The following is a 23,354-nucleotide window of genomic DNA, read 5'->3' on the forward strand; positions in this document are numbered from 1 at the left end:
ACACCTATAATCTTAGCTATTCAGGAGGCTGAGATCTTAGGATCACAGTTCAAAGCTGAGCAGAAAAGGCTGTGAAACTCTTATCTTCAATTAACTAGCTGCAAACTGAAGTGGAGCTGTGACTCAAATAGTAGACCAATGGAGAGAAAAAGCTAAGGGATATCACTAAGGCCTTGAGTTCTAACCCCACACACCAAACCTTTTCTGTGAAGGGCCAGATGGTAAATATGTCAGTCTTTGCAAACCAAAAAGGATATTACATAGGTGCTTATAAACCAAGAGAGATCATCTACCTGTCCTGCATTCTGGGGATGAGCTCCATGAGGGGGCAGGAGTATTCTGATGCCATATTCCATTCACAAAGAGCCAGAGAGGCATCCTGAGTACAGTATATTTCCTGAATATACTGTATACCTGAATATACTGTATACCCCCAGGGCTGCTGCTCCAAGGCAGGCTAAAATACTAGGAGTTGGGTACTGTGAGGCTCGGGGAAACAAGGGGTTTGGGAACATTCTTGCCTGGTGATTGCAAGTGCTGCTGGGACTATGGTTGCTCAGGCTTACCGACCTCACCAAGATGGCTGGGATACATGCAAGTTTTGAAATGCTGTAGACAGCATAATCTAATTTCTTGCTATTATTCCCTCAACAATACAACATAGCAGCTATTGGCATAGCATTCACATTATGTCAGGTATTATCAATAACCTAGAGATGAGGAAGAATGGTGAAAGAGGTGACACTGATCACTATATTCATATATTAGTTTGTTGTATGGCGATTCCTTTGTAAAACTACATAAAGATAAAAATTAAATTTAAAAAGTAACCTACAGATGATACAGAATATATAGGAAAACACATGTAAACACATGAAACTCCATGCTATTTTATAGAAGGGATTTGAGAGTATACTCTCTATACCTATTCATATTTATTTATAGAGATGACTATGTGCTATATATATCTAGATAGATAGATAGCCATATATCCATCTCTATAAATAGATATAGATATAGAGTATACTATATAGAGATCTATCTGTAGATAAATCTATCTATATAGAGATCTATCTATAGATAAGTCTATAACTCTCTATATATATATCTATAGACATAGACATATATCTATCCATCTATAGCTATATCTATAAATATAGATATCTACAGAATATAGATAGAGGTGGATAGATATTTATATAGAGAGATATATACTGTATATACTATATGGAGATCTATTTATAGAGAAATATAGAGAAAGAAAGGAAGGAAGGAAGGAAGGAAGGAAGGAAGGAAGGAAGGAAGGAAAGAAAAGTGTTGGTGTCTGTCTGTATGTGAGTAGGGGAGTCTTGGACCAGTCCCTGTGGATACATACAGCAAGGGACTACCATGAATGGTACACAAATAATTGGACAAAGTATCTAGGACTGCTCTCATTGGATGACTCTTGACCTGTGGAGGAAAACTTGAGAATGAAGAGGGTGTTGTGTAGATATCTCTTTTCTACCCTGATATGAATAGTCTCGTCATTTACCTGGGTCACAAAATAGAGAGTGCTCCCAAAGTTGGCAGAAGAGGACAAACAAGAAGACAGGAAATGAGGAGTCCAGGATCAGTAAAGTCAACTATAGGTTGATAGAAAAAGTAGGGGGAAAACAATGGAGGGGCTAACAATGTTCAAAAAAAAAAAAAGAAAAAGTAAGTGCCAAAAAATTACACAAGCAGGAGTTGCCAAATAGGGAGAAGAGACAAAAGACAGGACAAACACAGACAGGTAATGAGGAAGCCAGGCATGCAGTTAATAGACATTCAAGTATTTGTTGATTACTGGGATGAGTGGAGGAGGAGACAAGACTTCTCACTGTATCATGGGCTTCAGTCTTCATGCCGTTGGGGCTGTGCTCTGGGGTCTTATAACTGAAGCAAGAAATAACAGAGAGAACAAAGCTCTACAGGGTAGATCTAACAGAAGTACTTAATTACATGTTTGGTCAGTCCTGAGATCTGTTATAAACAGCTCCCAAATTGAGAATCTGAGGGCTGGAGCATAGCTCAGCTGGTAGATCTTATTGGCTCATAAGTCACTGAGTTTCTGAAAGTATCAGGTACCAAGTTCAAGTCCCAGAATCAGACCGAGAGAGAGAGAGAGAGAGAGAGAGAGAGAGAGAGAGAGAATCTGAAGTAAATACAGTGAAAGCTTGCATAGGACCTTTGATCAACATGGATTATATGTGTATATGTAACTGTTACACTGAATCCTATTATTATGTGCAAGTAATATGTGTTAATAAAACAGAAAAGAAAAAGAAAAAAAACATTTAAGATCTGACTAACTACTACATCTTACCAGACACACTCAAATTTACCATGTTGGGTACAGATATTGAGAATGAGAAACTACGGTTGTAATCAAATTTCCTCTAGCTCTTTGATCTCATTTTCTGTTTCCCTCACTAGGGCAATCATCATGCCAGAGGGAAAAAATGTGCTTTCCGACCATATTTCTATATTTTTATTATCAGTTATATTGTTGAAGTAATTTTAAATAATTGGTGTTGATTTAACTGGTGTAATTGCTCTTCCAACTGACATGACATTTGTATGTACATGTCTATGTGTGTGTGTGTGTGTGTGTGTGTGTGTGTGTGTGTGTGCCAGAACTAGAACTTGAACTCGGGCCTAGGTGCTTTCTCTTAACATTTTTGATCAAGGCCAGCTCTCTATCACTGAAACCACACCTTCACTTTTTACTAGTTAATTGAGGATGAGTCTCATGAACTGTCAAATCACAATCTTCAGATCTCTGCCTCCTGAGTAGCTGGGATTACAGGCATTAGCCACCAGTCCCTGGCTGACAATGCATTTTTGACATTAATTTATGATCACCTATATGGCTTTAGTTCATCAACTTTCACACCTGTACAGCAGGTATAGTATTCCACTCTATAAATACAGTATAACTTATGCATGTGAATTTTTCCTTCTTTCTTTGTCTGATATAAGCAGAACTTCTATGAGCATCTTTGTATGTACATGTAATGGGTGTTATCAGTCAGCTTTCTGTCACAGTGACAAAAGATATGAGCAAATCAAGTTAAGGAATGAAGGTTTTATTTTAGCTTACGGTTTCGTAGGTGTCAGTCTATGGTCACTTGAGTCTGTTTCTTTTGGCCCTGTGACAGTAGAGTACATTTTGGTGATAGGGTTTGATGTAGAAAAGCTGCTCAATTCACAGCAAAGAGAGACAGGAAATCAAAATCCCAATAACTCCTTCAAGGAAATATCCCCAGTGATCTAACTTCTTCCACCAGGCCCTACCTCCTAAAGCTACTACGACCTCCAATAATACCCCAATGAGGACCAAGCCTTTGATATGAGAAATTTTAGAGTATACTGCATATCTAAAAACTATAGCAAGGGATAGGTGGGTTCCTATAAAATCAAGCCATAAAAGTAGTGCTGTGAGCCTGAGGATGTATGCACATGCACCCCTTGGCCAAATATTACCAAATTGCATTCTAAATTCATTGAGCCAATTTACACTGACAGTTTGAGAAACCCCAGTTCTCTACATCTATCCTCCTTACTAATGAATAGTCATGTTTTCATATATTTATTGACTCTTCAGTTTTTCTTCTCTGTGTTTTTCTCATTTGCACCCTTACCCATTTTTCCCCTGTGGCCTATTTATAACAGTAGGTTTATAGGAATTATTTATACTTGGTTCTACTTCTTTTCAATTATAGGGATCACAAATATCTTTTCTTAATTTTCAACTTTTGTCTTTTTACTTTGTTTACAGTATCTTCAAATAAACAGTTTCATCTAATTGGGGTTAAATTTAGTTTTTTTCTCTTCAGATTTAAGCAAGTATCTATTTCACTTTAAAATACTTTTTTCTTCGCTTATGACACAAAGATATTTTTCTGTGTTTCTTTACAAATGCTTTAAGACATTTTTGGTTCTTGTTTTCTTGCAGAAGTGGGGCCTTGAACATTCTAGACAGTGTTCTACCACTGAGCTACATATGCAGTCCAGGATTTAGATTTTAATATAAGAGAAGTCATCTGTTTTTCTCATGCTGACGGTTCATTTTCCCAAGCAGTATTCATTGTTTATGTCCTTTCTTCAATGTGTAATGACATTTCTGCTGTATCCTCGATTGCCATATGCTCAATCTTGCTTTCAGATTCTCTTTCTGTCTCACTGGTCTTCTTGTTCACATTATAATATTTAGCTGTGTGTGTGCACATGCATGTGTGTGTGCTAATACTGAGGCCTCAACTCAGGGCCAGGATTCTCTCCCTTAGATTTTTCATTCAATACTGACACTCTACCACTTGAACCACAGCTCTACTCTCAGCTTTTTGCTGGTTAATTGGATATAAGAGACTCGGGGATTTGTCAGCCCACACTGGCTTTATTGAACATCAATCTGCAAATCTCAGACTTTGGGGCAGTTAGAATTACAAATGTAAGCCACCAGTACACAGCTAATATTTTTCTTTCATGTAGTGTAAGTCTCTCAACTTTTTTTTCTTCTTGACTTTTTTTGTGCTTGTAAGATCACAAATGTTAATGAAAGCAATCTCAGTTTTTAGCATTTTTTTTCAGCTTCTTTAGGGGTGTGACAAAGTGTCAGTTGAAAATCTTTTTTGTAAAGAACAGAAAGTGCTTTTGACTATTTTAAGTAAAAAGGAGTGGCAGGAAGGATGCTTGTGGAAGGGTTCTAAGGCTCAGGATTAGCAGGAGACGGAGCTCTGACTTCAAAAGTGGGTCAGAGGCACAGCAATGTCAGGAGACCCAGCAGACTCAAGCACTGGCAAGAAATAGCTGAGAAACTGATGGTACCATTACCTTGGACTTCTAGCTTACTGACTGATTTTCTCTGAATTATCATTTACAAGACTAATTTTTTTATATTAGAGATTGCCTGACAATACAGTGACTTTATATGGTTTCCTTGATGTTGATCATCCAGTGTTCACCAACCCCCAAAACACGGAAATCCTGATCATCAAAGATGAGGACATTTCACTTATCCTGTCGCCTGGATCGCAGGTGGCTGCATAACATATTCACATTAACTTTATCCAATCATCTTATATAGATTCATATAGAAGTTCTTAATCCTAACTGGGTAGCTTTCAGCATTTATTGACGCCCTCCATTTTCTTAAGATCAATTAATTGAGTTTCTGGTAATGAGGCCCAACTTCTGGTATTTTTTGAGCCCTTCGCCCTGCATGCTGCGCTGCTGACAGGCAGGCCAGGGACACAAAGCAAACACTTGTGCTGACACCCGTTAGAAGTGGTTGCCTCCATACCAAACCTCTTCCTCCATCCTTCATTGCACAGTGGCACCATCATATCCACTCAAAAACAAGCATGGGCAGATCTCATACTTTATTGTGGGAAGCAAAAGTTGGTGATGGTTCAACACATTCTTCAGGAACACTTAAATATTCTTGATATGACAGTGGGATATGATGATATTTAAAGGGAATGATGGGGGCTGGGAAGGTGGCTCAGTGGTAGAGTGCTTGCCTTGTATGCATGAGGCCCTGGGTTCTATTCCTCAGCACCACATAAGCAAAAAGAAAAAAGCCAGAAGTAGCGCTGAGGCTCAAGTGGTAGAGTGCTAGCCTTGAGCTGAGGAGCTGAGGGACAGCACCCAGGCCCAGAGTTCAGGCCCCACAACCGGACCCCAAAAGAAGGGGGGGGGAATGATGGTATTGGCAACCCGCTCTCCTTTTCTCTCCTCTTCTCTGTTCTCTTCTCTCCTCTCCTCTCCTCTCCTCCCTTCCCTTCCCACCTTTTCCCCTCCTCTCTCCTCCCCCCTCTTCCCTCCTCTCTCCTCCCTCTTCCCTTCTCCTCCTCCCTCTTCCCTTCCCTTCCCCTCCTTTCCCTTCCCTTTCTCTTCCCTTCTCTTCCCTTCCCTTCCCTTCTCTTCTCTTCTCTTCTCTTCTCTTCTCTTCTCTTCTCTTCTCTTCTCTTCTCAGAAGGCAACATTAACTTGATTGAAGAAAAAAAATGAAACCCTTCATATCCTGGAGTAGGACAAACACATTTTTAGAAGAACCCTTATAGACTCACAGACTTACAATTTAAGGGAGATGAGAGAGCAGGGATATAATATAGCAAACTGTATTTTCATGTGGAGAAAGCCATGCTGATAGTCTTAATTACAGTAAACAGTTTGGCAATTAGGATTTATCACTCAGAACATGATCTGAGTAATTTTGATGGTGAGAGAGCTACTCTTTAAATTTGAGTGATTTCATTCTTTAGATTAGAGCTCCTGACTTTAGAAGATGAAATGCTTGGAACTGTTCTGATACGGTCTTTAAAGAATAACTTTAGAGTAAATTAGTTTAATCATATGCGATGATCTGTGATTCCACTGTCGTTTTTTTCCCAAAAGCCATACTGTTCTCAACACCTTGAGATATATTTAGTATTACTGACCTTAAATATCTCAGCTCAAAAACTATGTTAGTGATTTCTGTGGAGTGTCCTTCAAAGACTGATGTGTTTAGTCCCTAGACAAGTGAGGCAGTGGGTCCTTTGGAAGGTCGAGCCTAGTGGAAGGAAGTTCAGTCCTTGGGAGGTTACCCTTGAAAGGATATTGGAACCCCAGATTCACTTATCTCCCTCTATTTCACTTCCCAGACACAATGAGGTAAAGAGACCTCTTCTGCCCAGCATTTCTGCCATGATGTATTGTGCTGCCACTGTTTCAACATAACAGGGCCAAGTAGCCATATTCCCAAACCTCTGGAAATACAAACCAAAACAAATTGTTTAGCTTAGGCATTTGCTGCAGGAAACTAGCACCCTGGTGCACCATAGATGCTGAATTGCCAGTTTTCTGTGGGGAAAAGTGCTGGTATGCAGTGTTAACCTATTTCCATAGTATCCACACTGCACCATGGCTAATTTGATTTCAGGCTACCAAAGTGAGGCCACATAACACAGAGTTGGGAAAATCTTCTTAGGATCACTTCACTGTATCATAATTCTGCTATCCAATGAACACAAATTAATGAGGAGCATAGGTAAGCATAAAATACCACAAATAAGGGAAATTGATGTTGAATATTAATTACTTCTATTTTCCATAAAGTTTATTATATTCACATTTATATAGCTTAATTTTAACAGACTTGACGTTTAAAAACAATTTTACTTGCAGAAAAATCAGTGGGAAATTACAGAAAATTCCTATGTGACTCTTGTCTCCACTCACACAGCCTCACCAACCATCAAGGTCCTATGCCAAGTGGCACAGTAATTACAACTGTTGGATGTCTTAGTCTTTTGCAATGACTTGGGACTGGGTTATTGCTAAAGGAAAGAGTTTTATTCTGGCTCATGGGTTCAGAGCTGGGAAGTCTAAGAGCATGACATCACAACAGCTTTGTTTCTGGTGAGGTCCTCTGCTGCTTCCAAGCATGGCAACAAAGCTAAAGAAGGATGCAGCCCCCACAATGGTGAAGAATCTCCCATCATTCATGAGAATTTGACCCCCACAACCCTGACACTGCCCACTAAGCACCACTTCCTAATCCTCACACCAAGGAATGCAGGTTCCAAAAAATAAATTCTTGGGGAACCAAGAACCATAGCCATGAACCCACATTTGCATGCCAGTATTATCCAAAGACCATGGTTTACATTAGGTGTTGTACATTCTGTTAGGTTTTTTCTAAATGTATAATACATATAACCACCATTTTCATAACATACAGTATTTTGGTTACCTGGTGAAGTGATGTTCCCAGAAGGAGAAATCTTCAACTCTTAAATCTGGGTACTAGGTTTGTGATGCCACAGAAAAGAATTTTTAAGACATGTTGAGGTAGAGAACAGGGGAGTTTATCAGTAAAACAAAATAAAGTGAAGGGCATTAGACACCTAGACATGGGTATGGACACAGAAAGAGAAGCACTGCATGCTCAAGTATTAGAGTTATTTATGGTGAAAGAGTAGGTTGAGTTAGGGTTTAAATTTTACTTAGGTCAAGGACTCCCCTTTGTTTTGAACATCATTCTTACTGACATATTGTTTTAACACTCTTGCTTGGGAGAGGAGATGTTATGTTACAATCAACTTTTCTGACTCTGGGTCACTGTGCCATAGATGGTTGCTCTCTTTGAACATCCTTTTAAACAAAGGATGTGTTTTACCAGATGCTCCTTTCAAGATGAGTATCTTTCCTTAAGTATTTTTCTTTTACAAACATTTTGTGAAAGCAGGGGTTATACCGTGGGGGAGGGACATACAAAGCAACATAGACATCATCTTATAAATATGTCAGAAACAATTGCATGAAAGAAAAAAATTTAAATACTTATCTGGGGTTCATTCTCCTAACATCAACTTATCTGACCTTTCCTGCTTGATTCAGACATATAACCCCTACTTTCACTGTATTTGATGTTGGTATAATTTGTGGAGGAGAAGGGCAAAAACAAATTGTTTAACTAGGGATACAGGTGGACCCATTGCAACAATGAGATGTACAAGTCAGTTATGTCGAAAAGGAACTTTACAACTTTGGTGGGGGTGGGGGAGGATCGGGTGAGGGGAGGTGGGGGGGAGTTTTTATGGGAAGGGATGGGAAGGGGAAACAAAGGAGGAGGCTACGATGCTTGATAAGAAATGTACTCATTATCTTGCCTATGTAATTGTAACCCCTTGCACAGTATTTTCACAATAAAAAAAAAGAAATGTACTCGTTATCTTGCCCATGTAATTGTAACGCCTCTGTACGGTATTCTCACAATAAAAAAAACATTTTGTGAAGGAGTTATTTTAAAATATCTTTCTTAAAAATATGTTCTCTAAGTTCTCAAGAAATATTAATTATCTGGGCAAAGTCAGATTGGTTATTCCTCTACCAGATACAACAGCTCAGTGAAGGTGTGGAAGACCAAAAAGATACATATATATGCTCCTCACCAAGTTATTCATTCATACAGTGTTTTTCCTAGTTTCTGGATTTTTATTCCTCTGTCTCTTTTTCCCTAATCTTATTTTTACTCCCTTAAAAATACTCTGTGTTCTGCCTATTCTTGTATCCCCCTCCTTCAAACCCAACAGCTGACAATCACTTATCTTTTTACTGCTCCCTGGAATTTTATTTTTCCAGAACTTCATATGGTTGCAATCATGCAGTGTGTAGTTCTTTCAGACTCGTTTCTTTCTCTTAGTAATATGCATTTAAGATCCTTGCATGGGTTTTTCCATGGCCTAAGCACATTTTTCATTAATGGTGAGTAATATTCCATTTTCTAGACCTACCACAGTTTAGTTATCCAATAGTTGTCCTTGTAAGGACATCTTGATTGCTTCCATGTATTGGCAATACCCATGTGCATGTTTTAAAGACAACTTGTTTATGTAAATACCAAAGTCTGTGTTGCCTGAATATACAATTTAATCTGTAACAATGGTTGGATTTTACAGTCATATTGAAAAATGTATAAGAATTTGTCAAATGACTTTCACCAGCCAATGTGGAGAAACGCTGGCATATTGTTACATTTACACCAGATCCCTACCCTTCCTCCAACTTGTGCCTAATAAAAATTCCAGCTTTAAAAAATAAAATAAAACATATAAAAAATTCCAGCTTGAGCTTGAGGTATCTTTAGCTAAAGTCCATCTGTGATGTAATCTTTAAAATGTTCTTTTTGTATGTGGATATATATTCTACTGTGTTTATTAAGCAAAAACAGACTTGCTAGTTCCTAGCTTTCTGGAAACAGCAAGCCATGTTTGATTTCAGGCTTTTGCTCCTGAAAGCACCATGGGGAGAATGTGATAAACTGCTCTAATCAGAGATTCCCTAAGTGTTCCACAGAAACTCGGGGACCTAAGAATTTCCCCCTAGGGACCCAGTCCTTTTAAAATAAAGTTCCACCTCCCACATGTTCACTTCACTTTTATCCCTTTAACCAGAGATTCTCTGCTTTTCTGTTTGAGGTACTTTATCTGAGAGAAAGATTTTTCTTGACTATGAAGACTCTCAAACCAGTGCCTTGGAACACAAATGTTAACCGAGGAACTGAATTTTGCTTCACACTCCTGTTCCTTGAGTCACCAACCACACTCTAGGAACTGTGTTCCTCTCTTACCTCCACAAAACTTGTTCTGAGGATCTGACATGAATTTAGAGAGAAAATACCTCCAGATGGCCCAAGGTATCTATCTCCAGGGTGATGAGAAGAGATAGAAGCTGTTGTCACACAGGCAAAGGTGCTGTCCACTTTTCTTACAGCTGTGTGTAGAATTATTTTTAGACTCATCCCTGGAGCTACTGGTTAACCTGTAAAATTGTAGAAAATGCAGGTGCGATCAATTTTCATTTTTCTCTGACTCAATCAGTTCTTCCTGGAGAGAAGACCCACTGAGATACAGCTTTGTAATCAAGACTTCATATAATCAAAGTCATCGCTAAACATTTGCCAGGACTCCCCACAATCTGTTGTTGCTCAATATAGAATCTTCTCCTCTCATATTCAGAGGTTTATCACCTTGACTCTAGACAGTCTACATTTACATTTCATATACATGACAGAAATATATTTGGAGACATGTGTTGTCTGGTGGTTTTGTAACTGAGCAAATCAGAGCATCCTATGTGGACAGCCTAGTGCATGTCTAAGCTGTAGGGCATAGCCTATTTTTCCTAAACTACAAGCCTGCATGACACATCACCCTGAACACTGGAGATCAATGCTAACACAATGGCATTTGTATACCTCTGCATGTTTAGTCCTAGAAAAGGTATAACCAAAATACTAGGCAAGGTGGGTACCAGTAGCTCATGTCTATAATCCTACCTACTCAAGAAGCTGAGATCTGAGGATCACAGTTCAAAGCCAGACCATGCAGGAAAGTCAATGAGACTCTTATCCCTAAATAACCAGCAAAAAGCCAAAAGCGAAGCTGTGGCTCAAGTGGTAAAACACTAGCCTTGAACCAAAAAGTCAAGCAAGAATGTGAGGTACTGAATGCAAGCCCCAGTACAGGCATACACACACACACACACACACACACACACACACACACACACACACACACACACATACCACCACCACCACCACCACACCATACCACACACTAGACAATAGGAATTTCTCAGCTTTATAATATAGTATCCCCATCATTTATACGGTCTGTCATTGACTGGAAGGTTGTTAAAGTACATGACTGTAACTAAGTGCTTAGTGCTGTGTATCATAAAGTATCTTTTAGAAGTAGATTAGGACTGCAAGAAATAAAGAGCTAGCCTTGATATCCTGCAGTATCTTTGATCACACCACCTATTCCCCCAATAAAAAGATAAAAGACACATGTGTTTTATTCCTTTTCCATGTAAGGGAAGCATCACTTTGTTCAAGTTTGTTCAGAGGTGAGTTAGGGGAAACTTCTCTGTGTCCCTTCTTACAAGTAACACTTCATAGCGTTTTAGAAATCACCTTGCTTTGTTTTTCTTCTTATTTGTTCATATAAGTATTGCAGGTTCCCTCCCTGAGTAGGGCTTAGGAGCTATTATAGTTTCATATTGGCTTGAGTAGAAGACCTGTCCAGATCATGTAAACTACATACTTAAAGACGTATTAGCTGTTAGCCTACAGGCTGTGGGTGCTTTGAATTGAAGGACCATGGTTCCAATTTTGTTTTCAGTACATTTGAGGCAGAGCTTGTTGTATAATAATTAGTGAGCTGAAATGATCAAATTCTCAAGATCTTAGGATCAAAAGTTGTCAAAGCTTATTATGTTACTAGATATTACTTATTTTATTAGATACTAAATGAATCATAGATGGAATCCAAAAATTGTTGATCTCATAAAATCTGAGAAGGGTAGTTACCAAGGGCTAGGGAGAGAAGAGATAGGGAGGAAGTAGGAAGGGAGGCAGGGAAAGAAAGGAGGGAGGTAGGGAAAGAAAAAGGAAGGCAGGGAGGGAAGAAGGAAGGAGGGAAAACAAGTCAATCAAAAGATACAAAGCTATAGTTCCCTAGAAGTTTCATTCTCTAGAAGTTTTCATTATACACTAGGGTGACTAAAGATCAAGACAACATATTATGTACTTTTTGTGTGCTGGTTCAGGGTTTTGAACTCAGGGCCTGGAGCTTTGCTTAGCTTTATGGCTCAAGTCTAGCACTATTCCAACTGAGCCAAAGCTCTACTTCCAGCTTTTTGCTGGTTAATTGGACATAAAAATCTCACTGATCTTTCTGCTGGGGTGGATTTGAAGTATAATCTTCAGAGCTCAGCCTCCTGAGTAGCTAAGATTATAGTCACGAGCCACTGGCACTCAACTGTAGCATGTATTGTATTTTTTTAAGCTAGAAAAAAGGATTTTGAGTGTTCCCATCACAGGGAGATGATAAATGTTTGAGGAGATAGGAACACTTTATTAATTTGAACACAACACAATGTATACGTGTGTTTGTGTATCACATGTTACTCCATAAAGAGGAGCAATTACAATACATCTCACACAATAAAAATTAATTGTGAAAGGTTGAGAAAACTTTCGGATGCACCTGGGTAAGGTAGGTCATCCTATTTCATTTTAATTGCTTATTTCTTTATGGGGCTAGGACATATCATTTTATAAGCAAAGGTATTGAAAAAGTGGCCAGTGTGGAAGAACTGTACAGCTCTAAATGGTTCTGTGAGGTCCGGGCCCAGTGCTTAGGCAGGTCATGAGACGTGTTAGGCGGTTCTGTTCCTGTTTTATTTTTTCTCAGTTCCTGGTCCTTCTTGAAGAGCAATGGTTCAATTTAGTAGTGAATGGAGGGCTCTAGGAGTGGGGCTGGAAGAACCTGTCTGGGAGTTACAGCACCCACAAGGCACTGGCAGATGTCATTCTACCGGAAGCTGACCTTCCTCACCTCAAGTCATGAATGTGTGGCTCCCACTGTTGTTGTGCCTGAGGGCTCCACCTGAGCCTACCCATTCTCACCTGCAAGGGAAGGTGGTAGACAGGGCAAAGGTCAGCCACGACTACCCAGGCAAAAGCAAGACCAACAAGTAACACACAGCTCCCTGTGGTTTGCTGACCAGATGATTTCTGGACAAGCTAACCGCAGGCCTAGCCCAAGGCAAAATTGTAGAGTAGTTTCCAGGTCCGGCACCTCTTCCTCATTAGCAATGCCTTATCTCAGAGGTCACCAGCCTTAGGCCTTCTGTCTGCAATACTGGCCACAGATTCAGGCCTTTTCCTTCCTTTCCATAGGAGAGGAAGCAGCTTCCAGTTCCTGGCCCTGCTGCCTGGGGTTGGGCTGGCTTCCCACCTTCTAAGTGTAGCTCTTCTGACAAACTGACTCACTGCCAGTGACTTCATCCACCTCTTCCCAAGTACTGTGCTCACCCTTTAGTGCTGGCTAACTGGGGCCAGCTCGACTGGATTGTTCCAATGGTAGACGTTTCCAGTGTGGCAGATTCAATCTGAGTCAAATTGTCACTCACCACTCACATCATTTCTGCTAGGGACTGTAAAAAAGAGATAGATGAACTCAGCACTGGTGGCTTATGCCTGTAATCCAGGCTGTTCAGGAGACTGAGATCTGAGCATAGTGGTTCAAAGCTAGCCTGAGCAGAAAAAGTCCATGAGACTCTTACCTTCAATTAATAACTAAAAAGCTATAAGTGGAGGTATGGCTCAAATGGTAGAGCCCCTGCCTTGAGCAAAAATACTAAAGGACAGCATCTAGATTCTGTCACAAAAAGAAAGAAAGGTAAGTAGAAAGGAAGAAAGTGAAGGAAGGAGGGAGGAAAAGAGAAAGAGAAAGTATGGGCTAGATCTTAAAAGGGCTTATAGGGGCTTTTCCTTGGCTTTGGGAGTCAGTGAAACACTCCACACAGATCTGCTTTTCCTACACTTCCCAGAGCACAAAACAAATGCTAACTACTTGGTCTTGAAGTTCATGTGCCACAGCCCTCATGTTCTCATAAGATATGAACAAACCCAGGTTAGGAACTGAACACAAGGTTTGACAAAATCCCAGAATTCTTCCCAGCTACACATACCTGAGTGCGAGGGGTTCCACAGTGCTCTTAGATCTTCCTTTCCTACTTTTCTCCTTTAGTCCTCAGTTTAGGAATGTAGGTAGGACAGTGCTGTGAAAGTCAGGACTTTGTGTCAACTGTCATGCTTGTTTTTTACTTTAACTCATTTTTGTTTGTTTTTGCTGGTACTGGGCTTGAACACGACTACTTGAGCCACACTCTGCTTCTGGCTTTTTTCTGGTTAATAAGAGATAAGAGTCTCAGGGACTTTTCTGCCTGAGCTGGCTTTGAACTATGATCCTTAGATCTCAGCCTCCTGAATAGCTAGGATTATAGGTGTGAGCCACCTGCAGCCAGCTGTTTTGCCCATTTTTACTGTGATTTTGGCCTGTGGTTTTCAAGGAGGATGACATCATGGGAATGTGTTTTGAATGATATCTTGGGAGGAGGCATCTTCTGCTGAGGTCTAGTTTTCTGAAGATCCTGTTGTGACAACCCCAGAAGTTCTGCTGTACAGTTTTTGCAACCTGGGATAGCCAAGACATTCTGGGTGTTCTCCATGTTACCACTCCCTTGTGCATACTGACCCCATCCATCTGTTCCTGGGCATCACACCTGAGACCAATGGCTATCTTTGCTCACGGTCAGGCTCAATCAGAGGCTGAGATCAGACAAAAGTGCCATCAGTAGTCCAAGTCAATTACATCCTGCCTTTTTCCTCACTGGTTGGTAGAACCTATATACATGCTCTAGAACCACTGACAAGTGTGAGGATTTGGATTGCTGTGTCTCCCAGATGCATGTGCTGGAGGCGTGGCAATGTTGGGAGGTAGTGAGACCTCTAAAAAGTGGGACCTGATGGAAGGTTTTTAGGCTAATGGGGGTACTGCCTTTGGAAAGGATTCTTGCTGGTCTCATGAAACCCCAGTTAATTCCTTTGAGAGTGGGTCAGGGATCAGGGATCCTGACCCCTGAATTTCTCTGGCTTTCTGTCTCTTGGCATTTGTTTTCTTCCTTTGGCAGGCACCCCAACCATGGTGCCAAAAAGATGGTGACCCAGTCTTAGACTGGGTCTAAGACTGGGCAAAATTGTGAACTAAATAAATCCCTTTTGTATACATATTACCCAGCCTCAGGTATTCTGTTGTAGCCACAGATAACACCATATAGCAAGACAAAGCTGAGAACATCTCAATCAGCTCACATTCAGGAGGCTGCTTACCAAGCAGTCTTAAGTATTTTGAGAAGAATGGCAGCTATGACTTTCTCTGGGTAGCAGCATAAGTTCTAGACTTTATTAGAGTTATTATAAGCTGAATGGTAACTCCAGAAATTATATCTCACTCACTCAAAAAATATAGTCTCTACTTCTCGCTATCAAATATACTCCCAGCTTATCAGAAAAGAGCATTTCCTTTTCTTTTGAATTCTGTTATTTTCTATAAACAAACCACCTCCACAGGACAGACTATCCACATGCACACATAAAAGAGCAACTAGACTTTATTTTAGAAGCAACTAGAACTATAGTTTTAGCATCCAGGATCATTTTGAAGGAGTCTCTGGGGATGATAATTAAATGTGGCCACCTCCCACACCAAGGTCAGCTTCCTTTCACAGTGACAACTTTTAGTGCTGTGTTGGCTACTTGACCTGAGCCTTCTAACATGCCAAAAAAAAAAAAAAAAACAGGGAATTTTCAGTGCTGTGTGCCAACTCCTTGAATTTCATGGAAGTGCTCATTTATGCATGGCCTGCCCCCAATAAGAGAAGGGGTTCTGAGTACACCAGGAAAGTCTTTTAGAATGCTCATAAGAGTGTTCAATATGAGGATGAAACTTGAAAGTACAGCCAATCCGCCTGGCTCTGGTGGCTCATGCCTGTGATCCCAACTACTCAGGAAGCTGAGATCTGAGGACTGAAGTTCAAAGCCAACAGAGAAAAAAAAAGGCCATGCCATTCTTATCCAATTAACCAACAAAAAGCCAGAAATGGGGCTGGGAAGGTGGCTCAGTGGTAGAGCGCTTGCTTTGCATGCATGAGGCCCTGGGTTCGATTCCTCAGTACCACATAAGCAAAAAGAAACAAGCTGGAAGTGGCGCTGCAGCTCAAGTGGTAGAGCACTAACCTTGAGCTGAAGAGCTGAAGGACAGTGCCCAGGCCCAGAGTTCAGGCCCCACGACCGGACCCCCCCCCAAAAAAAAGCCAGAAATGTAGATATGGCTCAAGTGGTAGAGTACTATCTTTGAGAGAAACCATTAAGAGATAGGATCCAGGCCCTACACACACACACACACACACACATACACACACGAGAGAGAGAGAGAGAGAGAGAGAGAGAAAGAGAGAGAAGCGAAGGAAGGAAGGAAGGAAGGAAGGAAGGAAGGAAGGAAGGAAGGAAGGAAGGAAGGAAGGAAGGAAGGAAGGAAGGGACAACCAACCAAAAATCCTCTCTCAGCTCACACTTTGTTCCAGAAAGTATTGAGGTTTGACCCCAGCCTGCTATCTGTTGCCTTCACAGTGACCAAGCTGTTCCACTTACCAGGACTTAGCTACTAGGCAGCATGGCCTTGGCTTAGGTCCTTGAGCCACTCCTAGGAGGTAAGCCTCCTGCCTGAGCCCTCCTTTGAGAAGCTGCCCAACGTGGACACCTAAAACCCATTAGCATGTCTCCTCGTAAGAATCGTAGTTTGTTCTCTGCCTTTTGTTTGGTTTTGTGACTTACCAGTTAATACCCTTTACACACTGTGCAATGAACCCTATTTTGCTTTCAAAGCCAAGTTCAGATTCCACTTCCTCTATGAAATCTTTATTGCCAGAAATAGTTCCACCACACTGTGTGGAACTACAAATGTGGAATTACACATATGAGTGGGAAGCCAGACATTAGTGGTTCATGTCTGTAATTCTAGCTACTCAAAATGTTGAGATATGAAGATCATGGTTCAAAAACAGCCCGGGCACTAAATCTCTTATCTGCAATTAACCTGCAAAAAGCCAGAAGTGAAGGTATGGCTCAAGTGATAGAGCACCAGTCTTGAGCAAAAAAAAAAAAAAAAAGCCAAGTAAGAGTGAAAGGCCCTGAGTTCAAATCTTCTAAGTTCTGGCACAAAAATAGAAGAAAAGAAAAAGCAAACAACAAATATTGAATAGTTTATGGCTTACATGCACATTACTTCATTCTCAGTCCTGGAGTTCTGAGGCTGGAAATTCCTGGAAACTATCCCACCAGGACTTAGTGGTTTAGTGGCACACAGACGCTGCTATAGTCATTAAGCAAAGAAGAGACTCAGGTTTCCTGAACACCTTAAAGCAGCGTTGTACCTATCAGAGACTTTGGGCAGGAGCAGCTCTGCCTCTATATAGCGGGTTTTGATGATTGAACTTGGAACTTTCTCATGGTCATATGACTTGTCTGACTTAATTCTTGCCAGGATTTCTGCCCCGTAACTCAGTGCTCTTTGTGAGACTATTTGGGGAGTCTTCCTGCCAGATGGCTTTGGCCACGGCCTCTTCAGCACTCACAGCAAGCTCAGTCTGACCCCTTAAGTTCCTAAGTAATAAGTCACTATTTTATACCGCTTAAATCTGTACTTCTACGTTTACTACTCAAATCATTCTGTACCTTGACTCCCACTTAAAGCCTCACAGTAAAATTTGTCATTAGGACAGTCTGAGAGGTGGGTCTTGTAAGTGGTCATTAAACCCTGCCTTTGTGGATAGATTGATTCCATTATTGTGGGAAGAGGTTAGCTATCACAAAGGAGTTCTCAGTAGAAGGGCAGGTCTTGACCCTCTCTGGCTCTCTTGCTCAGACTTACTTCCTCTGTAACATACTCACCTGTCCTTCTGCCATATTCTATTATCACAGAAGCCCTCATCCTGGCTTCAGATTGTAGGCTAAGGTCCAATTGTGTATAAGTTACCTAGGCCAGGCATCCTGTTATAGCCAACAGACTGAAATAAGGAATTAATGTGAGGCTCTCTATGCATTTATGCAGTATAGAGAGATCTATACTTGTCTTGCCTCTCATTAACAAGTGAGTGTGGGAGAGGCCGACAGAGCCTTCTTTGCCTGGGGATGAGAGGCAAGGGCATACATACACACAGAGGATGGATGAAGAGGCTCTGTCTGGAGTTCAAGGCTGGGATGGAGGTCAGAGGTGGTAAGGTGTTGGCCAAGTGGCAAAGTACTGGGTCTCTCCTCAAAGGACAAGCCCCCGACCTGCCCACTGGGGAACACCTATCCTATCAAAAACAACATCAATGTAGCCATCCCTCAGCCTCAATCTCCATTTTCTCAGCACATTGCAGCCAGAGCCACATCTCCAAGAACCACCTGCCCCCATTCATCCAGCTTTGAGCAAGGGCTCAGGTTGGTTGAATCCAAGTTTCCAGCAATCCCCATTCTGCCTGTCTTTGCCGCCAGCCCCAGGGTCTGAGGAGGGAGGAGAGACAGCTGGGGAAACACCATGAGATCTTCTCACTGACTGTGCTCACAAAGGCAGCACACCCACCCCCCCGTGACAATGACGGTAGCATTTTTGCCTCCAGCTACTGTGTTTGCTGCCCTGGCTGAGCCAGAATGCCACATGGCTCTGCAGACATCTGGTCCAGCCTCTTGACATCTGGTGGAATTTTGATTCCCATCCACATGGGCAGACATCATCAGAATAGATTTTAAAAACTGGATTGGAACCTATATTTAATATCTGAATCTCTAGTTCCCTGTTGCCTTATCTGACTGTTATTATCTTTTCACGATCTGTCCTCAGTGCAACAGCACGTAGAGGAGAAGCATCATTATTTGTGAGTGAGATGACCTGAGTTCAAGTCCCAGCTTTGTCCCAGGCATGTTTCCCTCAGTCAGCTGTCATCATAAGAACCATTTCCAGGTGTTTCTGAGGGCACCAGCTAGGATAAGATACGAAGACTCTTATGTGAAATGGAAGTGTCTGTGAATGCCTACAATGATGGTTAATGTTCTTTACCCTGAGCCATCAGAAAGGAGAGACAGGTCCACATAGAAAGACCTCCCACGGAGAAGGCTCCACCTCTGCCCGTGTCTGCATGAGCTTCTTTGCCTCCTCTATTATCACTAGATGTTCCATCAACAAAGCATAAGATGGCTAAGAAGCTCAGGAACCCAAAGATCTTTGCTGTCTTGTTGATCTTGCTTCTCAGTGCTTGGAGCAGGGCCCGGGGCATGTAGAATGACTATGGGTGAGGGGCACAGAGCCAGGAAGGCAGTTCTTACAATGAGATCAGATTCTTTCAAGTTTTCACTCAGACTTCACCACTGGGTTGAATATTAATTCACATCTCCCTATGCCATGATCTGCATGTGCTTTATCCCCAAAGGTGCATGTGCTGGCAGTTTGGTCTCCAATGTAAGGAGATTGAGAGTTGGTAGGACCTTTAAGAATTGAGGATTCCTGGGTAATCACTGGGTCACTGCTTGCACTCTACCACTTCAGGCATACCTTCAACCCTGCTTTTTTGATGGTTATTTTGGAGTCTTGCAATCTTTTCTGCCCGAGGCTGGCTTCAAACCTCAATCCTTTAGATCTTAGCCTCGTGAGCAGGTAAAATTATAGGTATGAGATTTACTTTTAACAAACAAGGAAAATGCTACCTGGCATAAATGCTATTATACTGCAAAGTGCTATATACAATGACAGCTAAAATGATATCATACAGTAAGAGTTAACCTGAAGATGACTTTTATAGCTTAAGCAATTCTTTGGCAAAAAAAAAAAAAAGTTCAACAAAAGTGCTGACAAACACTAACTTTTTTGGAATGTCAAATGTCATTATTTTAAAATGCAAGTGAATATACTAAACCATGGAGACACACACCTGAGAATCAGGTGAAAACAGTGCCAAACACAAAGGGGTGTGTGTGTATTTTTAGCACCTGTGACAGCTTTCATCTGTGCATCTCATAATGACCTCATAAATATTTGCTTGTTATCTGCATTTCCCTGTGAGACAGCTGTCAGTATCATTATCTTCTTCTTACAGAAATGACAGCCTAAAGTCGCCAGAGATCAGGCCCCTCAAGCTTCCTAATTCAAATAAATCAACTTATATGAAGAATAGACATGAGTATACCTCAAAAGTCAGCTTCTCCTTTGAGCACAGGTAACCAAGCAATGGTTCTGGGTCCCTTTTCTCTGACACTTTGTATTTCTGAAGCTATTGGTTGTTCATCCTTCATCCCTCATTCCTTTCTGGTTATCTTCATCAGCTTGTGGGAGGGGGACAGCAATAACAAAATAGCAAATACTTAAACAATTACACATTTGTTTCTCATCCATGTGGAGAATGGGAATCCAAAATGAAGGTAACACCAGATTCAGTGTCTGGTAAGGGCCTATTTCCTAGTTTATAGATAGCCACTTCTCATTGTACCCTGGCTAGTGAAGAGCAGATGGAGAAGACTCAGTTCTCTTCTTATAATGGCACTAGTTCCATTGATAAAGACCTCATCCACATAAATGAATTACCTCTCCAGGGCCACATCTAATAATGCCATCATTTGGAGTTTTAAGGCTTCAATATATGAATTTTGAGGAGAGGGACATGAACATACAGACTGTAACACAGATAAAAGACTGCGTTCCACCAAGTATTTGCTTCCCCAGGTAAGTCATGGAGGAAAGAGACAGAGAGAGACAGAGAGAGGAGCAAATAGAAAGAACTTCCATTTCCGCCTTCTGATGGAGTTATATGAAGATGTGAAGATGATGTCTGCAATGAAGGCCACCATCTGTGACCTTGTTGGGAACAGTGGGAGACAGGGAGATAAGGGACAAAGGCCAACTTTATGAAATGACAGAGAAGATTGATTCATGCACCTCCAGAATTGTTCTTATATAAGATAATAATGGCCCTTTTTGATTTTGGAAATAGAATGTGCAGTTTGGGCCAAAATCATCTTTAATGGTAGGTGTGGTGCCCATATCCATCTCATGCTTACTGCCTGTGAAGTTTTGCTTTAGATCTTTCTCAGGTCTCTTCACAGGAGTTGATCTCTGAAGAAATTGACTTACATCTCAAATCATCTTGCCATTTGGATGGAGTGAGAAAGGGGAGCTTAATCCAAATTGCTTTTGTATTTGTTCTGAAACCATAGACATGGGTCAATGTTTCTGTCTCAAATTGTAAAATCTCCACTCATATTTCTTGGTCTGTCTGTGCTAACTTCAGCTTTCTCCCGGAAAAGAAAATTATACACAGGAAGCACCAATAGGTATATTACATCTTTCATCTAGCATATTCAAAATGCCCATAACAGACTAGCCTGTGCTCTAAACACTGGGGACACAAAGATGAATTATTCTTTGATACTATTGCCCTCAGGGTAGAGCCTGTGAGACAATGGGTAACTTGGCCCCAAACCAGATTCAGATCAGTCAAGGTCTTGTAAAAGTAGATGTCACATTCCAAAAGTTCAACCAAAGAAGGCTCACTAAACAACTCTTTAACAGGATGTTGGATGGGTTCAATAGAAACAAGAATAGGGGCTAGTCACCGTGGGAAGCTGTGGCTGCCTGGCTTGACTGGTTTCAGTGGATCTCCAGAGTTCCTGGACTGATGTTTGGTCGTCAGTGTGGTGGTTGAGGCAGTGGGACCTTTAAGAATTGAGACCTACCAAGAAGCTAGAACTAGTGTGTTGAGGGGGGAGGGGGCGTCAATGGAAAACTACAATGCAAAGAAAAATGGTAGGCAAATGCAGTCATAATATTCAAGGTAATTACGTGAAAATGGAACCAGGTAAATTGGGGGAATAGGTGGACTTCGAAGAAATGAGGAAAAACAATGGAGAGGGTGACACTGATCATAATGCATTATATTCATAAACTAGATTCAAACCCATGTGTACATTACAATAAAAATAAATAGCCATGTGCTGGTAGTGCACACACCTGAAAACCTAGCCACTCAAGAGGCTGAGACCTAAAGGTCAAGGTTCAAAGCCAGCCCACGCAAGAAAGTCTGGGAGAGTCTTATTTCTATTCAACAACAAAAAGCCAGACGTGGACATAGGCCTCAAATGGTAGAGTGCTAGTCTTGAGTAAAGTAGTTAAGGGACAGTGCCCAGACACAGAGTTCAAGCCCCAGTACTGGCACTAAGATAGATAAATAAACAAAATCCCTCAGAAGAGATTCTAGTAGTTCTTAAGGCCCCATGATAGTAAATTTAGGAGACCAAGCCTGACCCCACATCTCTCTGACTTCCTGTCTGGCAATGCCTTCTCTTCCTCTTGCATAAGCGCCTGCCTTCATCCAGGCCATTGGCCATAAGGTGAAACAGTTAGGGGCCCTCTCCAGAGCCAGTGTCATGCTGTTTGGACAAAATAGAACTCTCTTCTTGATACATTTACACAGCCTAGAGTATTTTGTTATAGCAGGGAACAGTCATTTTACTGGCGCCCAGAGCAAGCTTGAGGCCAGATGAAGTGGTGTTGTGACAGAAAAATACATCCTCTGCCCACCTGTCTTCCTTCCCCTCTGAACTCCAGCCCCTGGCCAGAGTTCAGATTCCAGGAGTCCTAGTAAAACAGCAAAAGAGGTTTAGACTCCCTGACCCAAGGGACAGGTAACAGAAGAGGATGTGGTTAGCATGGAAAGAGCCAGAATGGCTCTTTGTCGGTTTTGTTCTGTAGTTCTTCTTTCTGTCAATATTAGCTATGAGAATTGCCTATTTCAAGTCTTCTAAAGTAAGCATTCTTTAGCACTCTCTTTTTTCAGACTGATCTCTCCCAAGACTTGTCAGAAAGCACCATTCATACAGAAGCAGAAATATGTCGAGAATATGTAGCTGCAGATACATCATCAGCTTAGGGTTAATTAAATATTCACAACATTCCGTGTGTGTGGTGGGCCCAAGGGGAAAGCAGTAAGGATGAGAGAGATTTCCTCTGTGCATGTACATGGAAATGATGCACAACCCCTAGGACTTGGAGCTAGAGAGAGAAGGAAAGGGTCCATTTGCCCTGCACTGGTTGGCTCAGGGTCATTTGCAGCATGCGCTAAACCAGCAAACCTCATTTACAAAGTTGAGATCAATATTCAAGGGGGAAAAAAGACTACTTAACTTTGAAGGAACTCTAATCTGTTTAATCAAATATATAATTGATTCTCATCCACCTAGGCTAACATAGGGATCTTTATTATCTTTATTATTCTCTACCCTAGAAACATGTTCATATGGTTCTTGCAGTTTTTCGTTTTTTTTTTATTGTGAAAATACTGTACAGAGGGGTTACAATTACATGGGCAAGATAATGAGTACATTTCTTTTTTTCTTTTTTTTT

The sequence above is a fragment of the Dipodomys ordii genome, unplaced genomic scaffold (genome assembly GCF_000151885.1).
Source record: "Dipodomys ordii isolate 6190 unplaced genomic scaffold, Dord_2.0 Scaffold194, whole genome shotgun sequence".
Lineage (NCBI taxonomy): Eukaryota > Metazoa > Chordata > Mammalia > Rodentia > Heteromyidae > Dipodomys > Dipodomys ordii.